The sequence below is a fragment of the Rattus norvegicus genome, chromosome 5 (assembly GCF_036323735.1).
Source record: "Rattus norvegicus strain BN/NHsdMcwi chromosome 5, GRCr8, whole genome shotgun sequence".
In the NCBI taxonomy this organism is placed as follows: domain Eukaryota; kingdom Metazoa; phylum Chordata; class Mammalia; order Rodentia; family Muridae; genus Rattus; species Rattus norvegicus.
Window position 1 is genome coordinate 126014455 of NC_086023.1, and position 19988 is coordinate 126034442.

The following is a 19988-nucleotide window of genomic DNA, read 5'->3' on the forward strand; positions in this document are numbered from 1 at the left end:
AGCCCTGCCTTTGAGTTGCTTTGAAATGAGTGCTGTGCTGAGATGCAGAGACTGGGGAGAGACAGGGGCACAGCTGGAGGGGTGGACCAAGAGGACAACATCTGCTTTCTATTCCCCAGGCTCGGGGCCAGGCGCCCTCCTGGTGTAGCGTTTCTCCATTCTGTATAAACAGAAAGGATGATTCTCATAATCTCGGCAACAAAATACGCAGGCATAAAAACGGGTCATATTTTACTTTAATGAGAGAAATGAGGGACGATTTCCTTCACACAGAGAAGCCTGGGTTGCTGTAATTAACACCAAATGGTCCCAAGGCCAGTTGCAAACATGATGAAGAGGTTGTTGGGACTGGAAGGAACCTGGAGCTTCAGGAGCTGTTGAAACATTGCCCGTCTCCATTACACCATCCGCAGCCACCACCGCTCCTGCCCGCCAGGACTGGCTCCCGAAAAAAAGGAATAGGAATGAACATCATTAAGCACTTGCTATGTGCTTTACAAACATACTTGTTCAACTAAGCGGAAGAGCATACATATGCCATATAACACACTACACATACCATCCCATACTCATACACTGCACACATACTACACTCATTCACACCACACACACACATATGTACATATATATATATAAACACACACATGTCCCACAAATATACCATACATATGCAGTCACACACAGCACATACATACATACCACATACCTACACCACATAGATACCACATACATACATACGTACGTACGTACGTACATACTACATGTATACCATATTACCATATACACACACATGCACACACACACATGCACACACACACATGCACACACACACATGCACACACACACATGCATACACACACAGTCACAAAGAATATTTTGCCTGATTTTTTTCCAGACACTAAGGTTCTGAGAGATAGAGTAACCTTATCAAAGATCCCACAGCTTGCAAGTTTCAGAGCCTTACCCACTGGCATGGGTTTGACTTTCAAATCTTATCTGTCACCATAAGGTGTGTACGTACAGTTTTATAAACGAGTCACAGGGTACCTACCTCTTCTTTCCCATTCACACTTCCTTCCCTATCTGTTCAGGTGCTGATGTCTCAGGTTTAGACAGTCCACTCTAGCTATTTTGCTTGCCCTTCAAAAACCAGCTCACCAGTAAACAGCCATCTGGAAGGAGCTTGGAGTGCTGCCCTGCAGCAAACATGTGGCTTACCCAGGCCACATTCCAATCAAGTTTCCATCTGACTCACCTTCTCTTTGAGCCGCAGTTGCCCATTTGTGACATGAGGATCACTGAAGGCCAGAGAAAGGGAGGCTGAATAAACACAGGGCTCTTCTGTGTGCTTTTGCATGGTGCTTGGCACAGAGATTGCCTGTAGAAGAGCTGCATTGCCCATCGTGAAGACCCCCGATGAGTGAGCCTGACCTCTCACTCAGTGGTTTTCTCAGGAGATCACTGGTATCAGAAGGAGCTATCGTGTGTCCCATTGCTCCCTCCCTCCATGCCTGAAAACTTATTACCCCGGTATGAGTGTGTCTGCCTGCCAGTGATAACACAGCCAGTGCCTGGGGCCAGCCTGGTCTACTGAACTGAGAATTTTAGACCCTCTGTTATCGGCACCACAAAGAGCATGTTCAGCACCCACCCCCCAAAATCCACTTTAAAGGAGGACTTGGAGAGACACTTGGGACCACAAATATTTTCAATTCTTTGGCTTCCAGTATGACAGCAGCGGTAGGATCATATGACATCCTTTGGCCAAGGACACATGAATAAAGGCAAATGTGTCACTTCAGAAATAGTTAATGGTGGCAGCAGACGTTCAAGAATTTTCTCCTCTTACTGTTGATTAGGAAGGCTGTGTTGATACACACAGTCAGCCTCACTGATGAGTCTGCAAACTGTGCACACACAGAACAGAGCATTTGTATTTAGATGCCCTTGACATTACAGAGGATGAGAGACTGATTCCTGCAATATAAATTGGCCAATTTCACAAACACAAAGCCAGAGGGAAAGTGTGAGCAGTGTGAGAGCCTTCTTGCCTGTTCCCCTTTGCCTGGAAAGAGAACGGGATATATGCTGCTGTTTCCGCTGTTACTGAAGACACTGTTGAACCTTGTGAATTCTCAGTGTGTGTGCCCGTGCCCAGAGCTGAGGAAATGATAGCAAGAAGAACTCTTAAAAATGAACATTAAACTAAAACAAGAGTCAAGGTGAGGAAGTTGGTATGCATAAGAAGGATAGTGAGTAAGCAATCCTGTAGAGAATTAGAGTTAAATGTAAGAGGCTGATGAATGCCGGACAGGGAACGGTAATACGAGTGAAGTAGGGATTATTGAAACACGAGAGGTATATGGTAAGAAAACATCAGCTAATACGGCGACTGTTCTGTGTTTACTCAGCAAAACCCAGGAGGGATATGTATGACAGAGAGAGATGTGGGTAGGTTGTCAAGGGGAGATCCCACAAGAGAGTAGACTAGTGAAGAAATTAAAACATTTAAATTCTTCATCACTGTGGAGAGCACAAAGCCAAACAAAACAAAACTGAGGGAGGAAAGAATTAGGAAGAGTTATTAAATTTTTATAGAGCAACAGAGAAGCATTTTGCTATAGAGATGGTTAACAGCTTTGATGATTGTGATACCCACTATTTATTCAATAGGTATTGGGGAGCAAGTCCGTTCCAGGTATGTTTCAGACAGCTGGAGTTTCATGAGTGGGTAGGTCACTAGGTAAAACAGATGGGCTCCTGCTCTCACTCTCTAGAGGAAAACAGATGTGGGACAAAAAAGCAAACCAGATGATTTCAGACACAGATCGCCACCATTTCTGTTCCTTAGGAGAGAATAGAAATTAGCCATATTAAGATGAGGAGAGCATTCTAGGCACAAGTAAAAGTCACAGCACTCAAAGGTGGCCATAAATGTGGTATGTCTGACCATTGAAAAGAAGGTGAGAATGGACAGGGATGCATGAGGATCCACAAAGCCCAGTCACAGAGATTTTACCGCTAAGAACATGATACTCGTGTCAGAAGCCTTTAGGGAGTGTCCTGATTTTGTTTGGAGACCACTAGCAGATGTGTGGGAAAAGGGTATTAAGGGCAGAGCAAGGGTGAAAGTGGGACACCTATTGGAAGAAGAGGTGGCTGGGACAGGATGGTGGTAATGGGCATGGGGGGACAGAGACAAGGTTGTGGTTCCTTCTCAAAGGCAGTTATGCTGTTGGGCCCATGGGCTACGTGAGGAGTAGGGATGGATCTGACTTGGTTTTACTTAAGCCCTTGGATAGATGTTAAACCAAGACTGAGATAGAAAAAGGTGGAGGCAGGGAAGGCAGGTTGTAAGTGAATCGTGTGTTGAGCAAGTTCAGATTGAGATAATTGAACATCTGGTGGAGAAATCAAAAACATCCTTGGACATACGAGCTGAGAAAGAAGTCACGGATATACATAAACCTTCATTAAAGAGGCGGTTTCTAAAGCCAAGGTGGGTTCTGAGCCTGCTGTCCAAAGGGAATACTAAGCTACATGCACGAAGCAGTTAGTTAAAGCCAGCTAACTCACTGACAGGATTCTCTTCTTCCATTTTGGAGATGACCGAAGGTGGTCTTCCAGCATGACCCTGGATTGAATTTCAAGACACTAGCTGTGACGGTCTGAATGAGAAATTTATAGGAGGAAGGATGTATTCTGCTCATGGTTTCAAAGGTTCCCTACTCTGCCCGCTTGCTTCCATGCCTCACTGCTGTTATGGACTCTCCCTCTACAACCGTAAGCCAAGATAAACACTCTTTGGTAAACTGTACATGGTATTTTATCACAGTACAAAAAGGTAACTAATGCATTGAGTATCAGCCTTGACATGGGTAAGGCACATTACTGTCCTTCTGGTCCCTAGCTTTCTCTACTATGAGAAAAAAAAATCAGATCAGTAGTAGTCACCTGAAAATGAGGCTAAAAATAGGAATGATTAGCCATGAAGTGTGAGGAAACTTAGATGGAGTTGGGCATGTTCTTTGCAGCCATTGTGTTGATAGAGCAAAGGCATGCACAGATCTTAAACTGTCACATTGTGTGCTTCAAGGAAATAGGTTCATAGATGTCAAGTATACCTCAGGAATGCTGCTCACTATAAAAGGAGTGAGCGCCTTTATTGCTCATTGATTTTGTTGGTTGGCTGGAGTTTTGTTTGTTTACTTGGTTTCTCAGTTAGCATTTTTTATTTTTAAAACAGGGTTTCTCTATACATCCCTGGCTGGTCTGGAACTCACTCTGCAAACCAGGCTGGCCTCCAGCTCACATAGATACACCTGCCTTGGCCTCCTAAGTACTAGGATTAAAAGTTTGCACTGTAACACTAAACTTAAACTTACTTCATTTATATGAGTAATTGTACCCTTATGATTCAGATAATGATTAAAATAGCTGGCACTTCCTGTGTTCACCGGAAGTCCCACACCCGCGGATCCCGGCCCGCAGCAGCTCTCTGCTCCCAAACCCCGTGGGAGAGAGACCTCACCGCCTGATCAGGTGGGCACTCCTGAGGCTGCAGAGCGGAGGAGACCACCAACACTGCCCACCCCTGCCCACATCCCTGGCCCAAGAGGCAACTGTATAAGGCCTCTGGGTTCCCGTAGGGGAGGGCCCGGGAGCGGCAGGACCCCTGCGCCTGAGACACCGCCGGAACCTGAAGGAAACAGACCGAATAAACAGTTCTCTGCACCCAAATCCCGTGGGAGGGAGAGCTGAACCTTCAGAGAAGCAGACACGCCTGGGAAACCAGAAGAGACTGCACTCTGTGCACATCCAGGCACCAGAGGAAAACACCAAACGTCATCTGGAACCCTGGTGCACGGAGGCTCCCGGAAAGAGCGGCGCAGATCTTCCCGGTTGCTGCCACAGCGGAGAGGACTTAGGCAGTACCCCACGAGCAAACTTGAGCCTTGGAACCACAGGTAGGACCAACTTTTCCCCTGCAAGAAACCTGCCTGGTGAACTCAAGACACAGGCTCACAGGAACAGCTGAAGACCTGTAGAGAGGAAAAACTACACGCCCGAAAGCAGAACACTCTGTCCCCATAACTGACTGAAAGAAAACAGGAAAACAGGTCTACAGCACTCCTGACACACAGGTTATAGGACAGTCTAGCCACTGTCAGAAATAGCAGAACAAAGTAACACTAGAGATAATCTGATGGCAAGAGGCAAGCGCAGGAACCCAAGCAACAGAAACCAAGACTACATGGCATCATCGGAGCCCAATTCTCCCACCAAAGCAAACACGGAATATCCAAACACACCAGAAAAGCAAGATCTAGTTTCAAAATCATATTTGATCATGATGTTGGAGGACTTCAAGAAAGACATAAAGAACTCCCTTAGAGAACAAGTAGAAGCCTACAGAGAGGAATCACAAAAATCCCTGAAAGAATTCCAGGAAAACACAATCAAACAGTTGAAGGAATTAAAAATGGAAATAGAAGCAATCAAGAAAGAACACATGGAAACAACCCTGGACATAGAAAATCAAAAGAAAAGACAAGGAGCTGTAGATACAAGCTTCACCAACAGAATACAAGAGATGGAAGAGAGAATCTCGGGAGCAGAAGATTCCATAGAAATCATTGACTCAACTGTCAAAGATAATGTAAAGCAGAAAAAGCTACTGGTCCAAAACATACAGGAAATCCAGGACTCAATGAGAAGATCAAACCTAAGGATAATAGGTATAGAAGAGAGTGAAGACTCCCAGCTCAAAGGACCAGTAAATATCTTCAACAAAATCATAGAAGAAAACTTCCCTAACCTAAAAAAAGAGATACCCATAGGCATACAAGAAGGCTACAGAACTCCAAATAGATTGGACCAGAAAAGAAACACCTCCCGTCACATAATTGTCAAAACACCAAACGCACAAAATAAAAAAAGAATATTAAAAGCAGTAAGGGAAAAAGGTCAAGTAACATATAAAGGCAGACCTATCAGAATCACACCAGACTTTTCGCCAGAAACTATGAAGGCCAGAAGATCCTGGACAGATGTCATACAGACCCTAAGAGAACACAAATGCCAGCCCAGGTTACTGTATCCTGCAAAACTCTCAATTAACATAGATGGAGAAACCAAGATATTCCATGACAAAACCAAATTTACACAATATCTTTCTACAAGTCCAGCACTACAAAGGATAATAAAGGGTAAAGCCCAACATAAGGAGGCAAGCTATACCCTAGAAGAAGCAAGAAACTAATCATCTTGGCAACAAAACAAAGAGAAGAAAAGCACACAAACATAACCTCACATCCAAATATGAATATAACAGGAAGCAATAATCACTATTCCTTAATATCTCTCAACATCAATGGCCTCAACTCCCCAATAAAAAGACATAGATTAACAAACTGGATACGCAATGAGGACCCTGCATTCTGCTGCCTACAGGAAACACACCTCAGAGACAAAGACAGACACTACCTCAGAGTGAAAGGCTGGAAAACAACTTTCCAAGCAAATGGTCTGAAGAAGCAAGCTGGAGTAGCCATTCTAATATCAAATAAAATCAATTTTCAATTAAAAGTCATCAAAAAATATAAGGAAGGACACTTCATATTCATCAAAGGAAAAATCCACCAAGATGAACTCTCAATCCTCATCTTCGGTTGGTTTATATACAAGTGTGCAATCTCTAGGCTTGAAAGTAAAATGATGCTATCTGGTGCTGGATAGAGGAGCCTTATTTTTTATTATGGCAGCTTGCTATTTTTGTAACATGGTGATTTGGTTGAACACAATAAAGTACAGTAGTAACTGATCTCCCCTTCTTCCTGGATGAGTGAGGAGATGATTAAATGTTGATGTCAGCATCCTTGAGCATATTCAGATGAGCTTCTGCTTCTGTTGAAAAGGATGCTGTGTTTGATTGTGGTCCTAAGCTTTGAAGCACTACTTGGCATCTCCTTCCTTGGAGGTCTCACTGTTTAAGCATAACAGATTTGATAGCTTGTTGGTAAGGTGAGGTCCAGCTTGTCTCCACTAGGTCATCTTCATGTGAATCCGGTGGTTATACGGTTTTGTTCTAGGGATATTTCATTTTTTTAATAACGGTTTTAGCTGACATTCATGGAGAGAATGAATCCTTAGAATTGTGCCACTAGTGAAAGGAAATCCTGTCTAGAGTATGTTTCTTTACAAAGCTGTGTCACACCATCCTTTGGGCCCTCTGCTGGAAAAGTAGAATCAAGTCTCAAATAATGCCTTTTAAATTGTATCCTCTAGTATTATAGATGTAGGACAGTACTGTATCATACCTGGATGTAAAATAGCTTGTACCTGCTTTATGATACGTAGTAGTGACCGTGCTTTATCAGAGCTGTTTTTAATGATGTTGCTCAGAATGTTTTCTTTCCAGATGATGATTGAGAAGCTAATTTTAAAAAAAAATGGTGCCAGGTACCACAAGAATAACAGAACTGTGCTGTTTTCTCGGGTTTTGTTTTTTTACTTTTTTTTTTTAATGGAGTGTGCTGGATGTCTCTACAGTTTTGTTCAGATGACTGCAGAACCTGGAAAAGCTGTTGCTGCTGTTGATGCATAACTCACTGCTATTATTGGTCTTTCTATATAAATATAAATATATATATACAGAAAAAAAATAAAATATAGGTTGTGTGCTGGCAAAAAAAAAGTAAAAAATAAGAAAACAGAGATATGTTAGGACAATTTTCATAATATGAGTAAGCATATTGTCTCATCTTAAAGAAGAAATATGTTTGAAGAGCAAAAGTTCTGAAAAAATATACTAAAATATTTTCCCTTGGTTCCCAAAAACAAAAAAAAACAAAAAAAAACAACAAAAAAAAAGATTAGTGCTTCCTCCAGCAATATAGTATTTATACCCCCCAAATTTTTCTGTTTGAATTAATCATGTCCAGTTTTATAAGCTGATGAACTCTATACATTTAGTAATTCAGTGAGAAACAGTCTTTTTAGAAGACAAATTTTGGTCCTGATAATCAGCATTAGATTATGTCTTTTCAACAGGTAATCAACATGTCTTATTCTTAACTTTCTTTTTTGTGTAAGTATAGTTTGCATAAAAGAAATTAAATATACCTTGGCTAATATTCCTTAGTCACACAGAGAAGAAACTGCAAGTTGATAAAGATCCAGTATGAGGACACTACAACTAAAATAATAGAGTGTAACAAGTAATATTATTTATATTTATTCCAAAATTACAAGTTTGAAAATCAGTCTTTGTCATTACATAGAAAGAATTTCATGTTAAATTTCCAAACTACTAAACTTCAAGGTCAAATTTTTTCCTTTTGTACTAAAAGGCATAAAGTTTGACAAATTATGTTGACATATAATTACTGCTTAGAATTTACCTGTAACTATAATGGAATCATATGTGTATATGCTTTGGATCACTTTATTCAACAAGCATCAACTACCTGACCCACATTCTCCACCATCTAAAGGGCATTTGTTGTAGTCATTTATCAAGAATAAATATTCCTTTTTACTCTAAAAAAAATAATTAAAATAGCTGAAACAGTAAAATTTAGACAAGTGAGTTATATCCCATTTCTGGAGATGCTTGTTTCTCCTGAAATTGACACTTCCTTGAGTAGAGTGAAGGAAAAATGTGAAAATTTTGCTGAAAATATAATAAGGCAGATAGGAAGAAGTCAATGAATGTTAACCAATGTGATAGATACATAGATATATACATAGATAGATAGATAGATAGATAGATAGATAGATAGATAGATAGATACAGATAGACAGACATGATAGGTAGGAAGAATATATTTTTCTACATAAATACAGTGTGTGTGACAGTCGTTTATCACTGTGACAAAATGCCTTTCATAAATAATTTATAAGAGAAAGGATTTATTCTGCTCATGGTTTCAAAGGTTTCAGTCCATGGTCACTTGGTCCCATGCCCTTGAGTACAACTGATTTAGGAGAAGAGAATGAAGGAGTTCCTCCACCCAATGGCAGGCAGGAAACAGGGAGAGAGCAGATGAGAACCAGATACAACCTTCAAAGGCATGCCCCAGTGACATACTTCCTCAATGAATCCCTGCCTCCTAAAGTTTCCACTACCTCCCAAAATAGTGCCACCAGTTCAGGACCAAGTGTTCAACACATGGGCTCATAGGTGACAGCTCATATTCAAACTATTAAAGAGGCACAAAGAAACCAATCAATAGTTATTCAGTATAAGGAGCAGGCTGAAATGATTGGGGCTGACAAGTCCCATACTCTGCTATTGGCAGCGTAGAGACCAAGAGGAGCCAGTGGTGTGGAGACCATGGTGTGGTTCCAGTCCAAAGGCCTGGAGGCTCAAGAGCCAGTTCAATCCCAAGGCCAATAAAAGCTAGTGATCCGATCAGGGAAATGAGGATTTCCTTCTTAATCTCTTGTTCTACTGAGGCCACCAACCCAAATGGCTGAGGCCCGTGCATATTGTAAAGGACCATTGGCCTGACTCTATCCACAGATTCAAATGTTAATACCATCCATAGTCACACCAAAAACACGGTTGACCCATATCTAGGTACCTCATGATTCAGTCATATTGACATATAAATTACTCATCATGAGGGCTATTGATTAGTGAACTCCAGATTACATCAAAACCTGGTTGTTAGTAGTGTTTCACAGTTAGCACAGAAAGGTGATATCAAGAGCTCAAGAACAGAGAGCTGACAAAATGACAGAGAGGAAATTAAATGTCCTATCTATCCGAGAGTGCTTTACTGAACTTCCTATCCTAGTCTGAATGAGAAATTCCCCATAGGTGTGTATGTCTGGACAATTGATTCCTAGCTGGTGTCACGGTTCAGGAAGGTTGAGGAACCTTTAGGAGAGGAAGTCTTGCTAAAGGAAGTGACTCACTAGAGGCGGGGCTTGAGATTTCATGGGGAGTACTTCCTATAATCAGGTAGCCTACTGCTCCTGGACAATGCCATTCCATACTAGAAAGCATTCTCTGGAATTATAAGCCAGAATTCGCTTCTTTTCTTAAATTGATTCTTGTCCAATATTTTGTTGCAGCAACAGAACTAGTGACTAATACATTCTTCTTAGGGTCTCAAAATGCAGAGCAGAATGAGCCCTTCAGAGCATCTGTTCCCTTCCTTGGGGATTGTCACTAGAGAGTGACAGCAGCAAGGCCACACACTGAATGCCTAGGGGTCCCCTTCCCTTCAACCTAGTGTACCCTCCTCCCCATTGCCCTGGGATTTTGTCTTTAATTGAAACCTGACTCCATATCTCACCACATTGGCTAGCACAGAAGCAGGTTGGAAAAGTCTACTTTAAGATCCTGTTCCAGTCTCAGAATGTGACCTTACGGCCAGATCAGAATGGGTGACTTCCACCCTACCCTCTGACCAGCTAAGTCTTCCTTCCCAGCTGCCCTGGTAAAATCTCAGAGAGTTCCCAAGAGCACCTCCTTCCTCCTTTCCTGGGGGAAAAAAAAAACTGATTCTCACACTTGAAAGCAAGGGTGGGGCCCGCCTAGCAGGGCCATTCTTTGGTAGGGAAAACTTATTTCTTTAAGGCTATGAATACCTGGATCCTAGAATCCCCCTGAATGCTAAAGACAATAAAAAGTAGAGAGAATGACAAGAGACACACTTAAAGATGTTGCCAAGATGGAGGAGAAACCTAGTGCAAAAGAACTCATAAAATCTATGAGATTAACCCTAGAGAAGATTCCTAGTAATACAGAGCCTGCCCCAGTCATCTTCTGTAACCAGGCTAGGCCTTAGCTGGAGGGACCAGGACATCAACCCAGTCACGAAACATGGACCCACATCACCAGAGAGACTTCATCAGGCAACTGATGGAAGTAGATGCAGGATCCCACAGCCAAACATTAGACAGCGCTTGGGGAGTCCTGCGGAGGAGGGGGAGGGAGAATCAGAAGAAGCAGAGGGGTAGAGGACACCATGGGAACACAGACACAGAGTCATCCAACTGGGACTACAAGACTCACAGGCATCAGTCTGGGGAGAGGCCTAACCTAGGTCCTCTGCATGTAGGATATGGCTAAGTAGCTTGTTGTTCCTATGGGATTCTTGATGGTGTTAAAGGGGGATATCTCTGGACCTTTTGACTGCATGAAGGACCCTTTACCTCCTTCTGGGTTGCCTCATCCAACTCAACACTAGGACTTGGGCATAGACATAAATCCGAACAGTAGGTTGCGAAGTACATTTTCAAGTAATCTTATTAGAATTGCAAGATCAAGCAACTGCCTTGAGTTGACTCTTTGCCTCGAGTTCATGCTCTATAAGCAAGTTCAAGGGCAGAGACCCTAAATCATGCCTACCCAATAGATCAGTAGTGAAACAGAGAGGTAACAGTGTCTTAACGCTCCCAAATATTTACTAACTATTCATGTAAATCCAGGAATAATAACTATGTTGTTATAGCCTCCTGAGTAACAAAACAACAACAAAAAGTCCGTGTTATCTGTAAGTCTTTATGTGCCCTGCTAATACAGATTCTCCTACTGGAGGATGGACCAGCATTTTTGCCCTGTTCAGACCTTCAACTGATTGGAAAGACCCCACTCTATCCCCCATGTTAGAGAGGGTGATATAAATTTCTCATCTTATCAAATTAAAGTTAATCTGTTGCATAGCTATTGCCTCCAAATTGAAACATTCCTTCCTGAAGGGAGGAGGAAGTTCATAAGACTCAGGAAGCTAATGAAATTTACAAGGCAAACTTACAAGAGTCAGGAAGCTCAAAAAGTTACAAGACTCATGAGGCCCCTCCCCGCCATTAAAATCAGCAGTTATGAATTGCTCTGGGAGGGCAGACTCCAGTAGAGCTGCCTGAAAGGTGTTCAGAGGGCTCTGGGGAGGCAGCTTTCATGAGTGGCCACCCATGCTGGATGGACTTTTCAGTGATACAGCTGTCTTTGAGCCACCCATGGCCCTATAAATAGCCCCTCACTCCATACATTTATGGGTTCACACCATGCTAGACTTGAGTGGGATCACTTCTTTGGTCTGATATCAGTGTCCTACATAAGGTGAACAGATACTTTTGTTTGTATTGCTCTAGAAAAAGTCATACAACATAATCTTATTAAGAAGCCTCATAGATATACCCAAGACAATCGACATTATAAATGAAATACTGCAGACTAGCAAGACACAGAGGCAGCTACAACACCATCTGACTTTTATTATTGACTTTAAAAATTTATTGTTTTTAACAACATAGTCAAGTATACAGAACAAAGTTATAGCACAATAAATGCTAAATATGGATATATGGATGTGAATATATGCAGGTAAAAGGGCAACTACCCTTTTAGTCAGGTCTAAACTATCCCCTGCACCACAGAAGTCTCCCTAAAACTAGTGGTCACTATTTTTCTGCCCTACTTCACTGTGGATTCATTTTGCCAGGTTTGATCTTCACTTGAATTGAGCTGTGTAATGTGTAAGTTTGCTGCCCATGTAGCTTGCAGAAAACCTTCATGCCAACCCAAGGAATTACCATCTCTGAGCACATGCAGGAGCTAGCGAGGCCTGCCTTCGTGGTCCTGGGAGAAATGTGCTCCTTAGAAAAGGCACCCTTAAGCAAAGTGGTTCATTGCTGCTAAGGACACCCTGGAAGGGGCTGACAGGCTGAAGGCTGTCTGTCAGGCAACTTTCATGCCAGTTGAGCAACAATTCCACCTTGCAGGGGATCAGGACAGCATATTAATGACACCATCATACTTTAGCGAGTTTATCTACTCTCCTGATGAGCACACAGGTGGGTTCTAGTGTAGGTGATTAGGAACATTTCCGTGGACATGTTTAAAGATCTTAAAGATACCACTCGATGCTGGTAGATATAGAATCTCCATCATAGACTATACAGCAGTTTATATTCTTACTAACAGTACATCAGAGTTTGGTTGTTCCAACTGAAAGGGACCTCAGAGTCAGCACAGAACACCCCAAGACCAAGGTCTCAGCACAAAGGAGATTTATTTGCCCCAGTGGGACAAAAGACAGGGGATAAGAACCAAAGACAGAAGACAGGATAAGGGAGGAGGGGAAGTGAACAGGGGAGAGGGGAAAAGGGTATTTGCCCCAGAAGGACAAAGGGCCACTTCTAGGATAGAGAGAGGACAAATGTAACCTATAAGCAGATGGCAGTTTATAAAGGGGAAACCCTGTGTTAGGATGAGTTGGCTTATCTTGATTGGACATGTTAATTAGATGAGCTAAAGGGGACTTTGAATGCTGGACCTCAATACTTTGATAGCTGGATCCTGGTAGTCAGCCTCAGGAGGAGGAAGTGGCTAAATAAGGGGACGGATCTTGGAGGCTGGCTCAGAGGGAATGGAGCAGGGCAAGGCCTGCCATGGCCATGTTTGCCAAGCTCAGGCCTGCTAGACCACCTACTCCAACAACTTTTAGGGGCGAATATTTAGAGATAACCATTAGTTTTTCTGATTTGTATTTATTTGCCTGGTTTCACTCTTGTATGTAGTCAGAGTGGAGCCAACTTTGAACTCAAGGTGGTCATTGCTTCTAAAGATGCTATGCTTTTGTCCCTATGCATGGTAGCCACTCCATGTTCCAAGGTTCTGACAAGTAACTAATGAAAGCTAACCTAAGGGAAGAAAGATGGATTTTGGCTCAGCATCAGAGATTTCACCTACTTTCAGCTACTCTGCTGCTTTTAGACTTGTGGTGAGACAGAGAACACGTCAGAAAGGTATGTAGAAAGAAAGCAGTTCATCCCACAGTGGGCAGGAAACAGAGAGGCCTACCCCTGGTGACTTATTTCCTACTTCCAAATAGCCATTTGTCCATGAACTCAACAGTGGGTGACTCTATCAGTGAAGTCAGTTACCATGGATCTAAATCACTCCCGATGGCTCTACGAGCTGAACACATGAGCCTCTGGGGAGATCCAGACTGCATATCTAAACTACTAAGATCATGTTGTTCCTTGGATACCAGAAGTGTCTGGATCAAAGGCTGAAGTATTTCTGATATAGTCACTCACTGGGAACTAATTCATACCCCTGGTCATCCTTATGGCAAAACAGAAGTATGGCAAATCCTGAGGCCAGTGCTCACTGCTTACTGCGACTCATGTACTTTCCCCATCACCTATGTACTGCTACATTCTGGGGAGAAGGATCCAGCACCAAAGGAAGACTGGAAATGACATGTTGGGGTTTACTGAGAACTATCAGGGGTTCTCTGATAATATTGAAAGCACTGAGCTAAGAACCCTGGAACCTGCCTCGGTGACACGATGTGAAAACTACATTAATACAGTTCTTTCATCTTTTAAGCGTTTTTTGAGTTCTAACTTTGATTATTTACAGATAAAAGTATCTTAACTCCCCTCACCCACCTCTGAACCTGAACAGGTTGGAACTCTCTGCTAGAAAATACAGAGACCCTGGTCCTTAGCTTGTTTCGTTCTTATGCAAAGTAGCACAGGCAGCAGATGGGAATGTTGGCTCCACTTTAGGCCAGTGGACGAGATGCTCGCAGAGTTCTAAGCAGCAACCTCCTGTTCAGAGACTCTCATCAAAACCTAGCAGAAGAAAGCATGTATGCTTGTGGTCAAAGGACAGTGCACTGAACTACTAAGAGCAGGTGGACTCTGAAGTATGCACTCTTTCCTACGGATCCCTACGTAGATAGTTCTTGTCATAAGAAAGAAAAATACTGCATGTGTGCATTTTTAATAGACTCATTGGAAAGCCCCAGCACACCACTACCGCAGAATTTAACTGCTCTTTAAAGAAGATGATTTGCTCAAATGGATGCACCCCCCTCCTGCCTCCAGTGTCCCTCATGTATCTTACAGAGGACGGATATTCTGACACCAAATAGAAAATAAAAGCAGTTCCTTGCCAAGACTCATAAAGTTAGCACCTTCACATCCATGGACAGTGTTTACTGAAGCTGAGAACTCACTGAAAGCCAGTAAGTAGGGCTGTGCAGAGAAAAGGAGGGTTGGACTCGGCTCGGCTCCCTCTCCCTGCCTCCAGGGCAGGTCAGATGAGACCAACTCCTTTGAAACAGCACATTTCAACAGTCCCAAGGTCTCCACAGCAGGGCCTTTCTCACGCTCTCAAGAGTCCAATTCTCCTGAAGGCCCCTGTTCCTTCCTCCTAGACTCCCAAAAACCAACCAGCTTCCTTCTCTTATTTCATGCTACCAAAGTCCGCCCTCTGTGGGGTTCTGACCCTGCATCCTCCACACTACCTGCTCAGATGGCCTCAGCCTTCCAGGTCCACAGCTTACGGCACTTGCTGCCCTCAGGCGGAGTCTTTGTTTCTTCTGTTGGGTGATTAGATGGAAAAGAGAGACTGGAGTTGGGATCTGAAACATCCCCCAAAGGTTTGTGTGTTATAGGCAAAGCCACAGCTGTGGCTATGAGGTGACAGTCTCATTAAGAGGTGGGGCCTACTTGTTGAGCACCAATGGGAAGAGAAGCCCTTGGTCCTGCCAAGTCTTGACCCCTCAGTATATGGGAATGTCAGGGCATGGAGGCAGGAAGGGGTGGGTGGATGGGTCAGGAGGTTTATGGACAGGAAAGCAGGAAAGGGGATAGATAACATTTGAAATGTAAATTTAAAGATCCAATAAAAAAAGAGGTGAGGCCTAGTGAGAGGCCTCCTGGTCACTGGGAGTACGGTGCTAAAGGAGATAGTGGTACTCTGTCACCACCTCATTCTCTTTGACTTCTCCCCCATGAAATGAATGTCTGCTCTGCCTCACACACCACACCATTATGTGTTGGCCCCCAAGTAAGAGTTCCCTCACTGAAGGCCAAATTAGTCTAAACTGTGAGCTAAAGGAGCCATTGTCTTTTCCACTGACTATCTTGAGTACACAATGGCAGCCATAGAAGGTCTACATGCTGACTGAAGCTGCTTGACGTTATAGAGAGCACAAGAGGAGACGAGGCTGCTGCAGCTGACCAGAAACCAGGAGTAGGAACAGCCTGTGCTTGGACCCATACAGGACCTTGCAGGTTCATGCAGGAGTGTGCGTTTCTTGTGAAAGCAAAGAAAAACTATTGAGTGCCTTTTACAAAAAAAAAAAAAAAAAAAGCAGAAATGCAAAAACATTGAATCTAAGGTTTCATGAGAGTCATTCTTATGTCCAAAGGGAAGTGTGGAGGATTGAGAAATTGTGGCAAATCTCTGGGCTGCTTTATCAAGGAGGTAGCCTTGTCCCTGGAACATGCACACAGAGCTGAAGACGCTGAGCAGAGTGTCCCACAAAGACACCACATCAAAGTAGTTCAATCCTGGGAGTAAATTTACCTGACCCAAAGTGATTGCCCCTCCCCTCTGGACTCCAGGTCCAAGGCTTTGAAACGGAGGAGCGTCAAGAACTAGAGACCAGAGATTACATTCTCTGACAGAAGCCTGAGTGGGCTTCTGTCTCTGTGGCATGCCTGAGGTCCCCTGCCAGTGCACCCCAGGGGTACAGGGGCAGTTCCATTTTGTTGTGCAACAGCTCATAAATCCAGGAATCACAAACAAAAGGGATTCTGTTACAGGTAAATACAATTTGAAATCCAATCTCTGTGAGGACTTTATGTTTGTCATGAATTTATAAATTGTTGCAGTAATTAACAGGGCATAAAACAGGCTTCCTACCCCCGTTGGGAAAGGCCTTCCTGAATGCCCTCATTGTCAGCTGTGCCCTGGGGATCTCAGGGCCCGTGCCCGGGGTGACGCTGGGTGTGGGAGAGGGCTGGGGGAATGTAAAGCTGGGAAAAACGCCTCCATTCATAGGAGGTGGTTTAATGGGCTTATTTTGGGTGGCTCAGAAAATGACACAAAGATTTACCTCCTTGGTCCTTCCCTCCATAAATTAGACTGGGGTCCATGGCCTGAAGGACAATTAGGACCTTCCCCTGCCTTTAAAATCAGATGCTATATGGGAACAACTTTCTCATTCGCAGTAACTGCATGTGTTTGGGGCCGTTTCTCACTTTGTTTTTCCATTTGTTCTCTCTCTCTCTCTCTCTCTCTCTCTCTCTCTCTCTCTCTCTCTCTCTGAAAAACTTGTCGAACACCATATAGGAAATAAAGACCCCAATTCACAAACAGCAGTTTGATGTTTTTCTGCTACCTAATACCTTCTTTTTTTTTTTTTTTTTTTTTTTTGGTTCTTTTTTTTTTTTTCCGGAGCTGGGGACTGAACCCAGGGCCTTGCGCTTCCTAGGCAAGTGCTCTACCACTGAGCTAAATCCCCAACCCCCCTAATACCTTCTTGAAGTCTCACTTGACCTTTGATCTGTAGCATACTAGTTCCTAGCACCCTGGGCGTGCTGTGTCCTTCCAGAGTTTGCTGCCTGCCCAGAGAGTCGGTAAGCACCGTTTCCTTGCTGTACACTCCTCCTGTGCTTTCAAATGAAGAAATATTTCAGGTGGACAAAACTATTTAACTAGTATAAATAACATGTGAGCCCACGCCCAGCAGAACATGCAGAGCATTACAGAGCCAACTGACGCTCCCAGCTTCCCTTCTGCTTCCAGAAAGTGATATGGTTAGACCAGACTTGACCTCTGTCTGGGCTGGAAGGACAAAGCCTGGACATGCAGAGTCCACAGTTGTAATCCTCCTGCCTCAGCCTCTCAGGTGCTGGGATTCTAGCTGTGTGCCACCATGCCTGGCTCTTTGGAAAGCCCCAGCCTCTAGTCTTTGAGCTCTTACTATTATTTCTGTCTTGGACCATGGATTAAGATAATCAACTGGACTCAATAGTAATAAAAGGAGCGTTTGCTAAGCAGACACTGTTTGGTGCCAGGCACTGTTAATTTATTAGTGCTGTCTCATTCTCATTGGCTTTCTCTATCACCCTCTAGAAATTCAATAATCCCATTTTACTGTAAAGTAAATTAAGGCCTACAGAGAGTAATTAACTACTCCACAGTCATAGCCCTGGTAAATGATAAGGTAGAATATTCATTCCAAGGCCTGTGATCTTACACACTTGACTCAAGATCAAATGTCCAAAGAGCTAAGTAAATCTTGGTATTCAGTATAATATTACCTACTTTTAAACTGATATTTATTTTTAAATGAATATTTATGAAAATGCAAGCAGTTTTCATAAGTTTCGTAGCTTAATGAAATATAAAAAGTGTTTTGAAAGTATTATAACAATGATAAAATGATAATAAAAGTTATAAGCAGGCACACACACACACACACACACACACACACACCCAAAAGAACGTAAACATATCAGTGTTTGCAAAAAGTAATTAGACCAGTTTGGTACGTTTTTTTAGGCCTCTACTTTTCAGATATTTTATAATTCTCATGATAATTTTTAACAGTAGGAGAGGTGTGTTTATTAAGAATGATCCGACTAAAAACCTGTGACCAGGGAGCTCATAGGCCTGAGACCCCACTCCTCATTATTTTCCTGAATGCATACAATATTAAACTGTCCTCAAAATACAAATCTCTCCACCCATAGGTTAGTGCAGCTCTCAGACACCACTAGAGAAGCAGCTTTGTGCTGTGGACCATGCATAACTCAGAAACTCACCATTGATCAAAGTGCAGAGGATAAGAGGAAGTGGAGTGCACAGCTATAAATAGAACATCTGTATCACATGCTCTCTCCCCAAGGCTCAGGGACCAATGCAGAAGAGGAGGCAAGAAGAGGAGTGAAGTGTGTCATCTGGATTTGACAGGACCTCTGCAATCATGAGTTCACTGCAGCTGCAGTTGCCTGCACAGGACCTGCATAAGATCAAGCCAGTCAGCATTCCCACATGGACGGGGAAGGGGCCTCAGGAGTCTCCACCCCTAAATGAGGAGCTATTGACAATGGATGGCTGCTGAGGAAAGTCAAGCCCTTTCTCTTTAAGGGTATAACATAGACCCAGGAGATGATTCTACACTCATGGGCAGCACACATTGGATTCAGTGGGGAAGGATGGTGGGAGGAGGGATGGATCCTGGGAGAGCTGGAGGGCAAATGGATCAAAATACATTGTACACATATATGAAATTCTCAAAGGATTAATAAAGTATTTTGTTTAAAATAACTCTAACAGGTATCCACCCTCATATCAATCATCTGGATCATCTTTTAACAAAAACAATCATCTGTGAGCACCGCAAAGAACTAATTTTCCAGTCTTGCCAATTAAAGCTCAACCGTTAAGAGAAAAGCACAACAGTGTGTTTACGGTTCACTCATTCTCACTGCTTGCTCTGTCTTGGCTTCTTCTCAAGATAAAACAGACCTGGAATCTCTGGTTTGGATGGATCCCTTACAAATCTAACCAATGCGTTCAGTGCAGAAATCTTAGCTACAAAGTCTTTGAACCATTCTGGTGCTGGGAAGTGGTTGCCTGAGGCAACTTCTTATAAACAGGCACCTTTTTCAAAGGCAGAAGGAACAGCCTTGGGAGATAGCACCTTCCTTAGGAGCAGAGGGCTGTCTTGTTTACAGCCATGTTTAGTAAAGATAATGACTTTCGCTGGAGCTAAGGCCTTGTGGTTTATTTGTAATCCATTTTAAGATATGTGATGTCTCTATGACAGATGTGGAGCAACCCTCCTTACAAACAGTACCTATCAGGGTCACTTTATGTCACTTCATAGACTGGAAAGGTAAGAAAAGCCAACATGAAACAAGTGTGTGCTGTCTGCTCTGTATACATGAGCAGCGAGCTAGAGTCTGTGGGCAGAGTCACGCAGCTTCTACCAAGAGCCTTCAAACTGCAGTGGCTAACTTACTAGCTGGGAAGGGGGTGAACTCACGGAGCCTTTGTAGCTCTTCCATCCTTTGCTTTCCCATGTGTGTGTGTGCTATTTCTAGATGGCAAGCAAAGCTCCTTTCAACTCTGTATTATTGTTCTAAGAATAGATTTAAGCCAGAGGAGAGCGCAAGTTTTAAGGACTTCCTTTGGCTGGATGGTGACCATATGAGCC

The 19988-nt window shown here is 43.1% G+C and overlaps 1 long non-coding RNA gene across 2 annotated transcripts; it reads right to left on the reverse strand.

Annotated features, from left to right (window-relative positions):
• Positions 1 to 216: 216 nt before the first annotated feature.
• On the reverse strand, positions 217 to 15428 carry LOC120103170 (uncharacterized). 2 transcript variants are annotated; one of them, XR_005505274.2, is made up of 2 exons: positions 15279 to 15428; positions 217 to 438 (listed from the first exon to the last, which is right to left on the reverse strand). It is a non-coding gene; the product is annotated as an uncharacterized LOC120103170 (long non-coding RNA). The 2 variants fall into 2 exon arrangements; XR_010066793.1 differs by lacking the exon at positions 15279 to 15428 and adding an exon at positions 1052 to 1623.
• Between the last annotated feature and the right edge of the window lie 4560 nt (positions 15429 to 19988).